Source organism: Protopterus annectens, chromosome 4.part0 (genome assembly GCF_019279795.1).
Source record: "Protopterus annectens isolate FY-2018-M chromosome 4.part0, PAN1.0, whole genome shotgun sequence".
Classification (NCBI taxonomy): Eukaryota; Metazoa; Chordata; order Ceratodontiformes; family Protopteridae; genus Protopterus; species Protopterus annectens.
Window position 1 is genome coordinate 1,682,571,949 of NC_056733.1, and position 14,262 is coordinate 1,682,586,210.

Sequence of the window (14,262 nt, forward strand, 5' to 3'; positions counted from 1 at the left end):
CAGTGGACCTGCTGGTAATGCCACTACAGGAGCGGGACTGAGATGTTGCATGGCCACGTAGACCTTCAGCTGTCTTTGGTGCTGTCCAATGTCCATGTGGCTGATGCCCTACTTCCACTACATGCTTTAGCACAGACATCCCATGGTCGAGGATTGCTACCATCTCACCAACCATCTATCCATGACCTCCGCATGATAATGGTGGGCATCTGCAAGATCACGGATGTTGTCGCATACAGCAGGTAGAGTAGCCCTCTGGAGCTTCAGACCATCTTTGGTGTAATGTTCCATACATGTCTGTGGCTTCATGATGGTCCAAAACATGCACCTGGTGACACCAGCTGTGGCACTTGTGGCAGGGGCATGACAGGCAGCAGTCCTCCTACGAGCACTCCTATCCACCCGCCCGTGTGGGACCTCACCTGTTATCTGGCTATGACTGGTGTCTACAGACACACTTGCCATAGTCACCACACTTTCCTGTCCCATGTCACTACCCATCAACTGTTCCTCATCTATGGCCACTGTTGCTGTGTCTGCATTGTGAATGTGTGTGGGGATGGAGTGGAAAAAAGTGGGATGCTAACCAATGGCACAGATTCAGCCCCTGACAACCCTGCCTGTGCCTCACTATTCCTATTATCATTGTCAGAGTCTGCAGAGATGCTGACATCAGTTTTCCTGCAGGAAGGACCCCAACCCACATCACCACCTATGAGGGGAAGACAGTATATGTAAATTAATACCTGTACATTATGGTTTACTTACACACACACACACACACACACACACACACACACACACACACACACACACACACACACACACACACACACACAAACACACACACGCACGCACACACTTACAGGTGAGGTGGCACAAAAAGATTACAGAGACATCGCATTACCCAACAGTTGACATGCATGACATATGGCACTCAACATCATACATTGCAGCCATTATTAATCCATGTTACTAACAATATACATCTCTGGGATGCATGAGTCGTGTTAGTAGGTGATGTCCCTTTCCTTGGAACATACTGCACCCATGTACACTTTATTGTTGTGCACCTGTACAGCACATTGGCATCTACAGTAGACCATACCTCACAAGTGTACAAATCATTGCTGAATGCATAGATGTCTGGCAGTTATGCTTGCTCTGTTCTTCAAAACCCCTATGTGTTTGTCTGACACATAACTGGGATGATATGAGAACTGATGTCACTAATTAATGACTGATATTTGATTTGCAGATCTCATCATCAGCAGTGCATGTATGTGCAATAAAATCCAGTTGCACCAATGACCTTCAAAGCTTAATGTGAATATGAGGAGAGTACACACACCTGTTGACATGCCAGCCTCTTCTATGATATGAAATGGGCCACAGTACTGCATTTGAAAACATTACACACACCTGATATGTGACATATGACCTGTGAAATCCAATCAAGAATCAAACAAATGTGTTAGTCATGAGGATACTGAATGAGATGCATACAATATGGGGGTTGTATAAGTGTGAACACCCTTAAACCAATGGTTTGTTGAAGTGCCTGTTCAGTGAACTACAGCAGCCACTATTCCTGGTAAGGGTTACAATAGCTTGGCAAATCTTGAATTGGCATTATTTAGTCTGTCTTCCCTACAAAGGTTCCCCCAACTCTGCCAGATTGCAAAGCCAGCTCATGTGCACAGCCCTTGGAGGTCACACAGGGGCTTTACTATTGCTATTGAGTCTGCATTATGTCTGGCCCAATTCATAACCTTGAATATGATCAGATACAGCCATTCTTAGTTAGCTTTGGATGTATGTTTCAGTTAACTGTTATGTTTGAAGCTGAAACCCCTCCCCACCCTCATCCTTATTTCAGATGCTTGACAACTGTGGGCCACAAGTGAGTGTTATTTTGCAGTGTTCAAAATCCCCTCCACCATGTCTACAGGCCTAGTTCCAGCTAATGAACAGCAACTCTAAGTGTGTACACTGGCACCAGCAAGCTTCAAGATGGGAATGGTGGCCCTAAGGTGAAATGAGGTGTTGCTTGTGCACCACACATATCTCTATGAATACTGTCTATAGGTTTGAACCTTGGTGTCATGACACCATTACACATTGCAACACATGCCTTTGGGAGACTTGATGTTATGCTTTTGCTACCTGTATGCAGCCCTGGATGTTTTTTCTTGTGGGGAAAATCTTCCTTCTACTTACCCTACCTCATAGACCACACTTATGCAGAATCCAGGCAATTGTTGCCACCGGTACTGCACCGGCAGTACTTGCTAGACATCATGCAACTCACTCAGTGTTGCTGCATGTCTCATGGCAGCTTCCATGACCAGTTTGCTACACATTTTGTCATCTGTTTTGGATGGGTATCTGGTTCTTTTCAACATCACTGTTGTGCCATATTTAACACACCTCTAGATCACTGTCTGCACTGTTTTCCATGGTATATGCAATAGTCTAAGAAAAAAGAATGAACATGCCACCTTCTGCTCTCAAATATTTAAATAACTGAAACGCACTTAGTACAAACTGCAGTTTAGGTGGAAGCTTGGTAGCTCTTACAAGAACTGTTGAGCTGTAACAAACAGCAGTTTAAAATGAAGTTTGCTAAAACTGTTGAGCTGTTAGCAGCTGAAACACTCTTGATACAAACAGCAGTTAGAGTGGAAGTTTGTTGACTCTTACAAGAACTGTTGGGCTGGTAAGAACATCTGAAGCACTCGATATAAACAGCAGTTTAAGTTGAAGCTTGCTAGCTCTTACAAGAACTGCTGAGCTTCTAAAGAGAGCTGAAGCACTCTTGATAAGCAGCAGTTTAAGTTGAAGCTTACCATCTCTTACAAGAACTGTTGAGCTGTTAAAAACAGCTAAAGCACTCTTGATACAAACAGCAATCTAAACAGGAGCTTCCCAATTCTAATTACACTGTTAAAAATACTTTATTATATAAAACAAATAGAAAACAAACAATACAATACAGGATAAGCGCTTTCGGTTATGCTTAACCTTCTTCAGATCCTGTTAGAAGTAAGAAAAACTTCCTTTTATATACAAAGCAGTTGCCACACCCATTCTGAAGACATCATTCCTTAAAGTGAAAGCTTAGATTGTATTTACTTTTTATTTCTCAGGCATTGCTCTTTTAATATAGGTTTTAGGGGTACTACCCCTTCAGTCCGGGGGGATGATCTGCTCTTAGATCCATAATCCACCTTGCTTCTTCAGCTTCCATTTTATTCATTAGGTCACCACCTCGTATACTTTCTTTAATGTTTGATAAAGCTATAAATCTAAAAGAATGGTTCTCAAATCTAGAAATATGTTGGTAGAGAGAATTAGTTTCTATCTTGTTTCTTATATCACATAGGTGGCGAAGAATACATTCCTTGAATTTTCTGTTCGTTTTACCTTTCTAATAAGCTCTGCACATTGTACAGGTTGCAACATATACTAGGTTCCTCCTATTGCAATTCACTAGCCCTTGGAAAATATATATCTTATTTGTTACAGGGTGTATAAATGTATCTTGTGTGTTAATCCAAGCACATGCCTTACAAAAACCACATTTATGTGAAACTATATCTCTAGATTTGAGAACCATTCTTTTAGATTTATGGCTTTATCAAACATTAAAGAAAGTATATGAGGTGGTGACCTAATAAATAAAATGGAAGCTGGAGAAGCAAGGTTGATTATGGATCTGAGAGCAGATTATCCCCCAGGACTGAAGGGGGTAGTACCCCTAAAACCTATTTTAAAAGAGCAATGCCTGAAAAATAAAAAGTAAATACAATCTAAACTATCACTTTAAGGAATGATGTCTTCAGAATGGGAGTGACAACTGCTTTGTATATAAAAATAATGTTTTTCTTCTAACAGGATCTGAAGAAGGTTAAGCATAACCAAAAGCGCTTATCCTGTATTTTATTGTTTGTTTTACTATTTGTTTTATATAATAAATATTTTTTAACAGTCTAATTAGAACTTGAAAGCTCCTAATTAGAACGTTGTTTGTATTGAGTGCTTTAGTTGTTTTTAACAGCTCAACAGTTCTAGTAAGAGCTGGTAAGCTTCAGCTTAAACTGCTGTTTATCAAGAATGCTTTAGCTGTCTTTAACAGCTCAACAGTTCCTATAAGAGCTAGCAAGCTTCAACTTAAACTGCTGTTTATATCAGGAATGCTTCAGCTGTTCTTACCAGCCCAACAGTTCTTGTAAGAGCTAGCAAACTTCCACTCTAACTGCTGTTTGTATCAGGAGTGCTTCAGCTGCTGTTAACAGCTCACAAGTTTTAGCAAGCTTCTTTTAAACTGCTGTTTGTTACATCTCAACAGTTCTTGTAAGAGCTACCAAGCTTCCACCTAAACTGCGGTTTGTACTAAGAGTGTTTCAGTTATTTAAATATTTGAGAACAAGAGGTGGCATGTTCATTCTTTTTTCTTACACATTTTATATTTGTTTGGACATCCTTTAGTGGTGCGATTTGCTCTTTTTGCTTAGTATTTTTATTTGCCTATCAGTCCACTTGCTTTGCTTGCATGGAGAATATGGAGAATTTATTAAACGGAAATAATTCTTTAGAAGCTGTAAACAAAAGAATGGCTACGAATCTTCAATTAGGTGCACTGAATCCGTTATTAATGTTGAACTTGGAAAGTAATGAAGTAGAGGAGAGCTCTGTTGAGGAAACTAATAATAATTTGTTGATGTATTCAGTTGAAACACTTACAATGGCAGCGCTTCCATATGGAGGCCTGCCTTCATCATCAAGTAATTCCTAGGGGAATGCGAGTTAGATGCATTCCGAGCTGTGGCAATGCATATCCTATCTTGCTAGCAAATGGCAAAAGTTGAATATTGAAACAAGATCTAATTATATGAAACCTCTCATAGAGATTTTTAAGCCCCATGAGGAAGAACTTAGCAATCTGCTTGAAGTAAAACAAAGATAACTAGAAGAAATGGATCTGACAGATAAAAATCTATCACAACTGATTACATTACAAGAAAAATTGGATGCCTGTGATACTAAACTTAAAGTAGTCAAATGTGGCAAACTAGCTAGAGACTATAAAGATTTCAAAAATGACCATTTATTTGAATGGCTGAAAGAACAACGAGAAGGCATGAACTTATTAACCTAGCGAGATGTAGCCTCAGAACCATAGAAGGAAGGGTTCAGACCCTTTAGGAAGCTCAGTAATGGAACCAACAATAATAATAATAATAAAAAAGTGGAAAATATACAAGGATTAGCACTGCAGGTTGATGTGCATGCTAATAATATGACTGGAACAATCCCTAAAAAAGGATCAACACATGTACCCCTCATGCAACAACTTCCTTTTTTATTACAGACAAAAACATTCTGAAGCCCAAGATCAGCAAGCAACCTTCCATTACATCCCCCTATGTGCCTTTATTACAATACATTCTTTTGTGGCTATGCTGTATGGCACACTTGTGTTTATATGGGGGTTTTACATCTGTACTACACTGGCACTTCACATTTGGACCTGCTACACTACCCTGGCTACCAAATATATATATTATTCACTACCTACTGATACCAAAATATATTTTCATGCTTTTTTAACAGATAAAAATGAACAGACTGAATGGGGAATCAAAACGTGAATGTTTGTCTGTTAAGCGAAAGTTCTAACCACTACACTATTTCACTTTATACTGTTTTGGCAGTATATTTCTATTTAGCTCTTTGGGATGTGTAAGCTAGGATTAGCATAGTTGCGCAACGTGCACTCCTGCTCAGCTACGCTTAAACTTTATTGCAGACAGAAAACAAAATACATATGTGTTTTATTTTTATTTACTGTGGGAGTTTGCACATTGCTTTCTGCGTCATTATCTGTGTATTGCTCTTACAAACTTAGAAAGTTGATAGACTAACAGGTTTTGATGTAGAATGACTTTTCTGATGGGTATGATGTCTGGAACTCAAATGTCTCTCATTATTTTCCACTACACTGTTAATGTTTTTCCACTAGTTTGCCAGATCATCACCATGTTCTGGACTGTGGACCATGAATTTGGGGGATAGATCTGCATATGTCTCAACTGTACAGATTTTCACAGATTGTCCAGATTTTTGGCTCATATTTTTGGCCTGTTCCTCTTTTTCCTGGCAAGTCACTGGGATGATCTCAGGATTGAAGTCACTAAATAATGACATAACATTTGAATTTCAGACTTCAAATCCTTCAGAATGTTAAAGCAAGCCCTGTTACTCTCTAGAAACTTAGTTTATAAGGGCAGTATTTAAATTATGTCCCTATTTGTCCCCTCATTTTGTCAAGCTTTGTCCAGATTTCTGGCATTAAGAGGTTGAGAGGTATGCAGATCTGGACATTCTGCGAAAATATGTATGGTTGAGAGGTACAATGTGTATTTGCATATATGTCCTGCTTCTGCAAAATGCCAAAGTGCTGTACAGCACTTTAGCAATACAGGGGGTGTGTCACAGCTTCTGTGACACAACCCTGTATTGCTTTCCTATTTGCCAGTTTTATTTCAGTGTCCGTGGATATTGAAATGATTTATTTTACATTTCAGTATCTGAAGACACTGACATACTGGCATAATATTAGAGCTATGCTCTAATATTATGCCAGGATGGCTTAGAAAGTACTGTACAGCAGTTTCTGAGTGTAGGGGATGAGTTTAGTGTCTGTGCACTGCACAGACATGCCCCCTGCACTTGTACATGAATTGTGTCCATGTAGATCATACAGCAGAGTGTCTTCATTAATATGCAAGTTGCACTGCTGCTCTACATGGCCCACGATCTGCTCTGTGCAGGAATAGCACTATTCCTGTATGGAGCTTAATGAATCCTGGAGGCTACTTATATTTCAGCTTAATAAAGTTAAATGTTGTTTTGTGTTATCTGCATAATCTATGGTGGTTAATATTATTTTGATATTATAAGCATTCCGGTTTATAATAAAAACCTGTTTGATCATTACTAATCAAATATGGTAAAAATTGTTGTAACCAAGTATATGGCCATAAATATTTTGTAATCGATATTCAAAAGTGAAGTTGGTGTATACAAAGAACAATCTGTTGGATTTGAATCTGTCCTTAATATGGGAGAAATGAGAGTGTATTTCTAAGATGGTAAGACTTTTGTTAAATCACTCACTATTAAAAAGACTTTATGTAGATTCTGTAAAGGTTATTTAGGTAAAAATTTATATAATTTCTGTATTATGCCATCATTACCAGATGCTACGTTTAGTTTTAGTTTATTAATTTGACTTTTATTTTCGGCCATTGATATGGGTTTATCTCTTATTTTTTCTGATCACCTGTCAACCTATTCTTACTGTGTTTTTTAATGAAAGTTATTTTTTGAGAATCCATTGTTACCTTTCCTGGATTGACTTTATTAAAATGATTTCTAAATATCTTTAAGAATTCATCTACATCAGTTACCTTTTTCTTACTCTCAAGTGAATACATTTCTTTAATATGGTTAGATTTATTAATCATTGTAGATCTGCAGGCAAATTTATGCATGCATTTTGGATTCACAGAATAGTTGATTAGTTTACTCTTTTCTAAATTTATCATAGTTTTATGATTTAAGATTTCTAAATATTTCTTTTTTTAATTCATCAATTTATTTTCTGAAATTATCTTGTCTTGTTTGACTATTCTGTTTTAACTTATCAACTTTTCTTCTATTTCTATTAAATCTTTATCCCATTGTTTTTATCAATTATTTATTTTGACATTTAAATATGCTTTTAAAGCATCCCATACATAAAGCTCAAATATGTCTTCTGCATAATTAATATTTATGAAAGTTTAAATCTCCTTATTATAACATTCTTTAAAGTCTTTTAAATTAGTTATGCATGCTGGTATCCTTCTTATAGTCATTTTTTCTTATTATTTAATATATGTTCAAATGTGATGGCATTATGATCTGACAATGGTCACAAAATTGTCTTTAACTTGCTCAGATTAGATATTAAACCATCCAAACGAACCCATCCGTCTATTATATTCAAAAGAAAAAAAAACAAGGAAAATCTAAGTCCATTGTTGCTATTTTTAGAAATATAAATACATAAAGTTTTAATTACTGTAATGTCACACATCAAAGTGATAGTATGGTTTTAAAACAACTTCTAATATGCTCTCTCTTTGTACTAAATTATTATCATACTATATCACTGATGTGTTATTTTGCAACATATCAAGAATTTTGGTCTACTAACAATTCTCTAATCCATATAAAAATGTACAACTTGTTTTATTTAGTTAACTAAGTGTATAATAATAACATCCTCTGCATCACACTGTATAAATGAATGTGTGCTTTTGTTTTATATTCATCAAACAATACTTTTATGAATGTTGTCCCCCAGTCTCATAATTTTTTGTTTAGTAATCCTAGGGTAGATGCTTCTGCTTTTTCACTTTCAAGATCTTCTCTTCCATGCATCCCATCACTTTCAACCACATACCTTCAGATAAAGATGGAAGAGCATTCTATAGGTTTGGAAAGAAGGTGTACACTTCTTCCAGCATGGTCCTAATCAGTTAACTGTCATATATTAAAGTTTTGCATTCTCTCCTTTGATAAAATAAACAAAATGAATTGCTGATCATAATTCTTAGAGGTTAATGGGTTAATACTAGGCAATCATTTCATAGACTATTACACACCTAGCCAATAACCATACTGTGCCCAACCATGAAAATGACACCCTTTACATTGCATCTGTGAGGTAAACATGTTAGCCATTATGCCAACCCCTTAGAACTAAGGCTTCTCTAACCTCTTTACTTTCCTCAGTATCACAGTTTACATGTCCTTCTATTAAATGCTCTTATGATACTGGTGATGCTGTGTCCAGAGCTGCTGCCACTGATATGGTTATGAGCAGATTGCTTGGATTTGTACACAGAATTTACCAGGAGAAATCAAAGCAAAAATGTTGAATGCACCTTTAGATAAATAACTTTTGTTTGGAGCTTTTTCCGCTGAAGCCCTAAAGAAATTTGATGAGTGAGGGAAATTTATACAGGGGGTTACAAAGATTTTTCAATCCCCTATTCCCAAATTCAACAGTTTCCCTTCTAGTCTCTGGTCATTGTATAGAAACCCATTTGTGTAATCTCATCAAAAGTCAGGGAATTATACCTTTAATAAGCAGTGGCAGGGCATTTCTAAAAAAAGGGGGGGTCTCCCCAAGCCTAAGGGCAGTCCAAAAACAGATTGACTATGCCCCTACTCTGCAGTCTCTTCCCATTCACTACTCTAGCAGCACCTTAAGTATTTCCCAAAGTCTATCATTTCACCTTTCTCTTTGATACCAGATTACATCAGACTCTTAGGTTCCAGGAACAATGCATAAAGATTACAGCTGGCGATGGGAATGTCATCCTCAATCTTAAGGGATTGCTTCTCATCCCATCAATCAGGCCTTCCTGTCCCTCCTACTCTAGAAAAAAAAATCTTTCTCAAGGATTAATAGAGCTTGTACCTCTATAACAGATAAAATGAGAATGTTATTCAAGAATATATCTGGTGCAAAAGAAGGAGGGGACCTTGGGACCTGTATTGGCCTTTCTAAATCTGCATATCAAGATTCCAAAATTTAAAAATGATCTCTTTGCAGTCTCTGTTGCTTCTCACTTCTTCTTTGTATTTCTTGGCCTCTCTAGACTTAAAACATGCCTACTATTACATTCCAGATCACACAGGCTTCTAACAATTTTAAGACCTTCTGTCTGGTTCACATTTTCAGTTTTTTTTTCTTTACCTTTTAGGTTGTCTAGAGCCCTCTAATAGTATTTACAAAGTGTATGCGCTTAATGCAGGCTACAATGCATACACATTTTCCTTATATAGATGGCTGCCTGATTATTTCAGACACTTTTCTAGGGCACCAGGAAATGCTTCTCTCTGTCAGTAATCTTCAGTGCCTAGGTTTTCAACTAAAACTAGCAAAAATCATCCCTCATTCCATACTATGGAATAGACTGTCTCCTGAATATATCCCTAACAATGGTCTTTACAAGACCTTTACAAGGAATATTTCCTGATCGGTTTCCCATCAGTATTAGAACCTCAACACAGAAATAAATATGAAGTGCTGGAGGGACAGATTCATAACCCAGAGGCTCCCTACACTCTGGAACAGAATCCCAGTCCATGTTAGGCAGAGCCCCTCACAAACTCTCTTCAAGAGAAATCTTGACGAGTGGATGGGAGATCGTAGGTTTACCCCGGGGGTCATCTCTGTGTCACTACTAGACAGAGGTACAGTAAACTAAACCCAAAATGGGCGTAGTATTCTCATCCCAAGGGGTGGTGAAAGCCACACACACTCTGGATAGGCTTATAAATGCCCTAGGGCAGATAGCCTAGTACGAACCTATGAAACTATGAACCTATTACTCAGCAGCCAGGGAATATCTCAGGATATTAGGGTTTATGGCATCTAAAATTTTCATGATTCCTTCTACCACATTATATATGAGAAAAAAAATCAGAGGCTCCTCAAATCAGTCTGGACTGAACATCAGCATCCCCTCTCAATTCAAATTCCAGAGCTGAATTTTGTAAGGAGGAAACCTCACCAGCTGGTGAATCGGTTGTCCTTCAATCAGGGTCTTACATTCTTCCTTCTAGCACTATTTAGTCTGTAATCATAGATGAGTTAGGATTTTGCATGTGGGATTTTGTTCAAAGGTGTAAATATACAGGGTCTTTGGAACTAAGAACAAAAAGAAGGATATAAACATTAAGGAAATAAGGATGTTGATAAATTCTGTCATCTGTGGATTCCAGGACCTCTGTTATTCAACAAAGACAATGAAATGGTTACACAATACACAAACAAATGGAGGACAACAATTTCTACACTCTGCAGATTGGCTATGCTAGCCTAGGAATTTACCCTGCAGTTCATTTTTACCCTACAAGTCACTTACATTTTATCATAGCAAAACTGTGTGGCTGAAAATATGAGCAGGACCAGGGCAGACACCCCCCCTATGAATGGGAGCTACATTTAGTGGTCTTCAAGGATATTATACACATCTGGGGAATTATTTTAATTGATTTGTTTGCCTTTATGCACAACAAGCAGTTAAAGAAGTTCTGCTCTGGATTTCCTTGAAAAAAAGACCTGGAAGACAAATGCATTTTCATTCCCATGGAAGGGAATGTCCCTGTATGCTTTTCTACACTTTCTGCTGTTAAGCAGAATCTTTTGAAATATCCAGAAGGACTCTCCAAAAACAGTACTTATAACTTGCTTGTGGCTGAGGTATTAGTGAGTGGTTTTCCCTTCTTTTGAAAATCCCGCAGGGCAGTTCTCACAAACTTCTTTACAGAAGTAACTTACAAGACAGGGGCTCTGTCATGCAACCCAACTTTAAAATTCTTCAACTCTCAGCCTTAATGATAGAATTTTAATAACCTGTAGATACATCTTCTATATGAGTATGCAGGAGGAATTTAAAAAAGGCAAAGAAAACAGCTACAAGAAAATCATATATGGCAAAGCAAAAGAGATTTTCTTGCTGATACCAAAGAATGAACCAAGATCCTTTTAAGGCTCAAACTCCATTGGTTATACAATACCTGTTTGAGTTTTTAAGTTATGTTCTCGCTTACTCTTTCATTAAGATTCATCTTTTGGCCATTTATGGCTATCTGCCTATGGATTTCCCCCTTTCTTTATCTCAAGAGAAATGTTTTCTGAAGGCGGTATTAAATATTCACACCCCTAAGAAACTGTTGATGCCTCCTTGTGATCTCAACTTTGTACTAGAAAAACGTACACGCTTTACTTTAGAACAAGCTGATGAGGCTGAGTTAAACTTCTTAACGTGGAAAACAGTGTTTCTCATTTTTCTAGCCTCAGCTAGAAGAGTATCTGAGTTGCATGTTCGTATGCTGATATAGCACTATCTTACTATTGCTAAAGGTAATGGATATTTAAGAACTAATCACTGTTTTATGCCACAAAGTGCTTTTTGGGTTCACATTACATTGAACTATTCATCTCCCTGTATTCCTTCAAGAACCAAGAAATAAGGGAGAGAAAATTCTACATGCTTTCGACATTCACAGACAACTCAGATACTACACTGACATGGCAAAGTACTTCAGAAATTCTGATAATTTATTTATTTATTTATTTATTTATTTATTTATTTCAGGAAAGAAAAAGGATAATCAGTAGAAAATTAGACTATTTCAAAATAGTTATCCCATACCATTCAATAGCGCTATTCATATCATGGCAAGTTACTTTCAGACTATGGCTACATCTGCTGTTTATGGGAAAGATGTGGGCTGTAGAAGCATTCTAGAGGGTGTAACTTTGTCTTCTGTACATACTCTAACCACAAAATTCAAAACTGACAGTTTCTCTAGGGCTAGGATAGGGTTTGCAAGAACTAAATTTCAAGGGGTCCTGGACTCTGAGCTTTCTTCCTCCTCCCTTTCTTTGTAATCTCTAGTGTTTAACACATATAACTTTGGCTGCTGCATTAGTGCTCTAATGAGGAACATAATACAGCTGTGTAAGTAAACTTACCATAACAGTAGATGTTTGAATAGATCACTGTTGCAGTACAAACATCCTCCATGATTCACCTTATTGTTTATTATGACAGGGTGAGGGTCCCTCTCTTCGTCTCATCTGTTATCACATACTGTACTGGCAGGGCTATAGTCTCCCTTATTTTGGGAAGGAAGAAGACTCACATGTTGTTGCTTGAGCATTTAATTTTAAATGGGTTTTCCCTCCTGCTCCAGGGGACATACGGGTAGATAGCAAGTAAACTGAAGTTTTGGAAACTCTCTGATGTCTGATCCTTAGTATGATAAAATCCATATAGCTAAGTCTAGTGCATCAGTGATCTAGTCAAACATGTACTGGTATGGAAAGTTTACTTATACAACTGTAGCTTCTCCACTTTGGAAAGAAGGAGCTGCCTTAGTGGGCCAAAGAAGTTCTACCTAGTCCTGGAGACCCTTTCTTTCCTCTGAGTCCTTGTCAGAGTATGGCACCAAATGCTTCAAACCTTTATTAGTGAGCTTCCCCACAGATACCAAGGCACAGGGAAATTGGAAACCACAACACAGATGCCAACATATCAATCTCAAAGAAAGGAACACTCATATCAATATCATCAAAGCTCTAAAATATCTTTGGATGGCAGGCATACTACAGATGGAGACAGACAGCACCAATGTGATGTGTTACATAGACAGACAAGGGAGGATAAGATCTTAATCCCTTTTCAAAGTGACTATGACAGCCTGGAACGTAGCCATTTGACACAACCTCTTTCTCCAGGCAGCATACTTTTTTAAGAGCAGAATAGAATGGAAGACTCCCTAAGGTGATCCAGGACAGACCTTCATGAGTGGATGCTACACCAACAGGTCTTCCAGCAAACAGTCAACTAGTCTGGTTTCCCTCAGATAGATCTACTTGCTTCCAAACACAGTAGAAAAGTAAAACTGATCTGCTTTGGGACAACTTCCAGAGAGATGTAGAACACGGATGCCTTTTCAATTCCTTGGACATGGATATTTCTATATGACTTTCCCCCCTTTTATCACATTTCTAGAGTTCTACTTAAAATAAGGAAGGACCTCCAAAAGATGTATTCAGTGATTCCTGTTTGTCCCAGACAGCACTTATTCTTCCTTCTAATTTGGCTAGCCAAGGGAAATCACCAGAAATTAAATAATGGGCTAGACTTGCTCATACAGGACCAGGGATGATTAATACATAAATATATTCAAACTCTGTAACTAACAAATTGGATAATAGGATTGTGATTCTTTTAGGCATCTTTATTCTATGGACATGCTAAAGGAATTTTAGGAGGTGACAAAATTTGTTACTATGGAAATCATGTATAAATGAAAAAAAGAAAAAACATTTCATGACAAAACAAAGAACAGGACCCAACACAAGCACAGGGCAGCCCTAGTCTGCATTACCGTCAGGAAATGTTTATCTCTGTCTTAGCATATGGTTTATTAAAGGTAAATCTCTCAGTCATCCAGTCTGTGTGCCACTAAATCTGCTAAACACTTTCAAGCTATTTAATGCCATTCCACTCGACTGGGAGGAGATTAAAACACTTTCCCCATCTTTTCAAAATAAGGATAACAAGCTCCCTGTTTTGCACTATTCTAGCATTCTACTTGCTTATCTTTCTTTAAGTCAGCTGC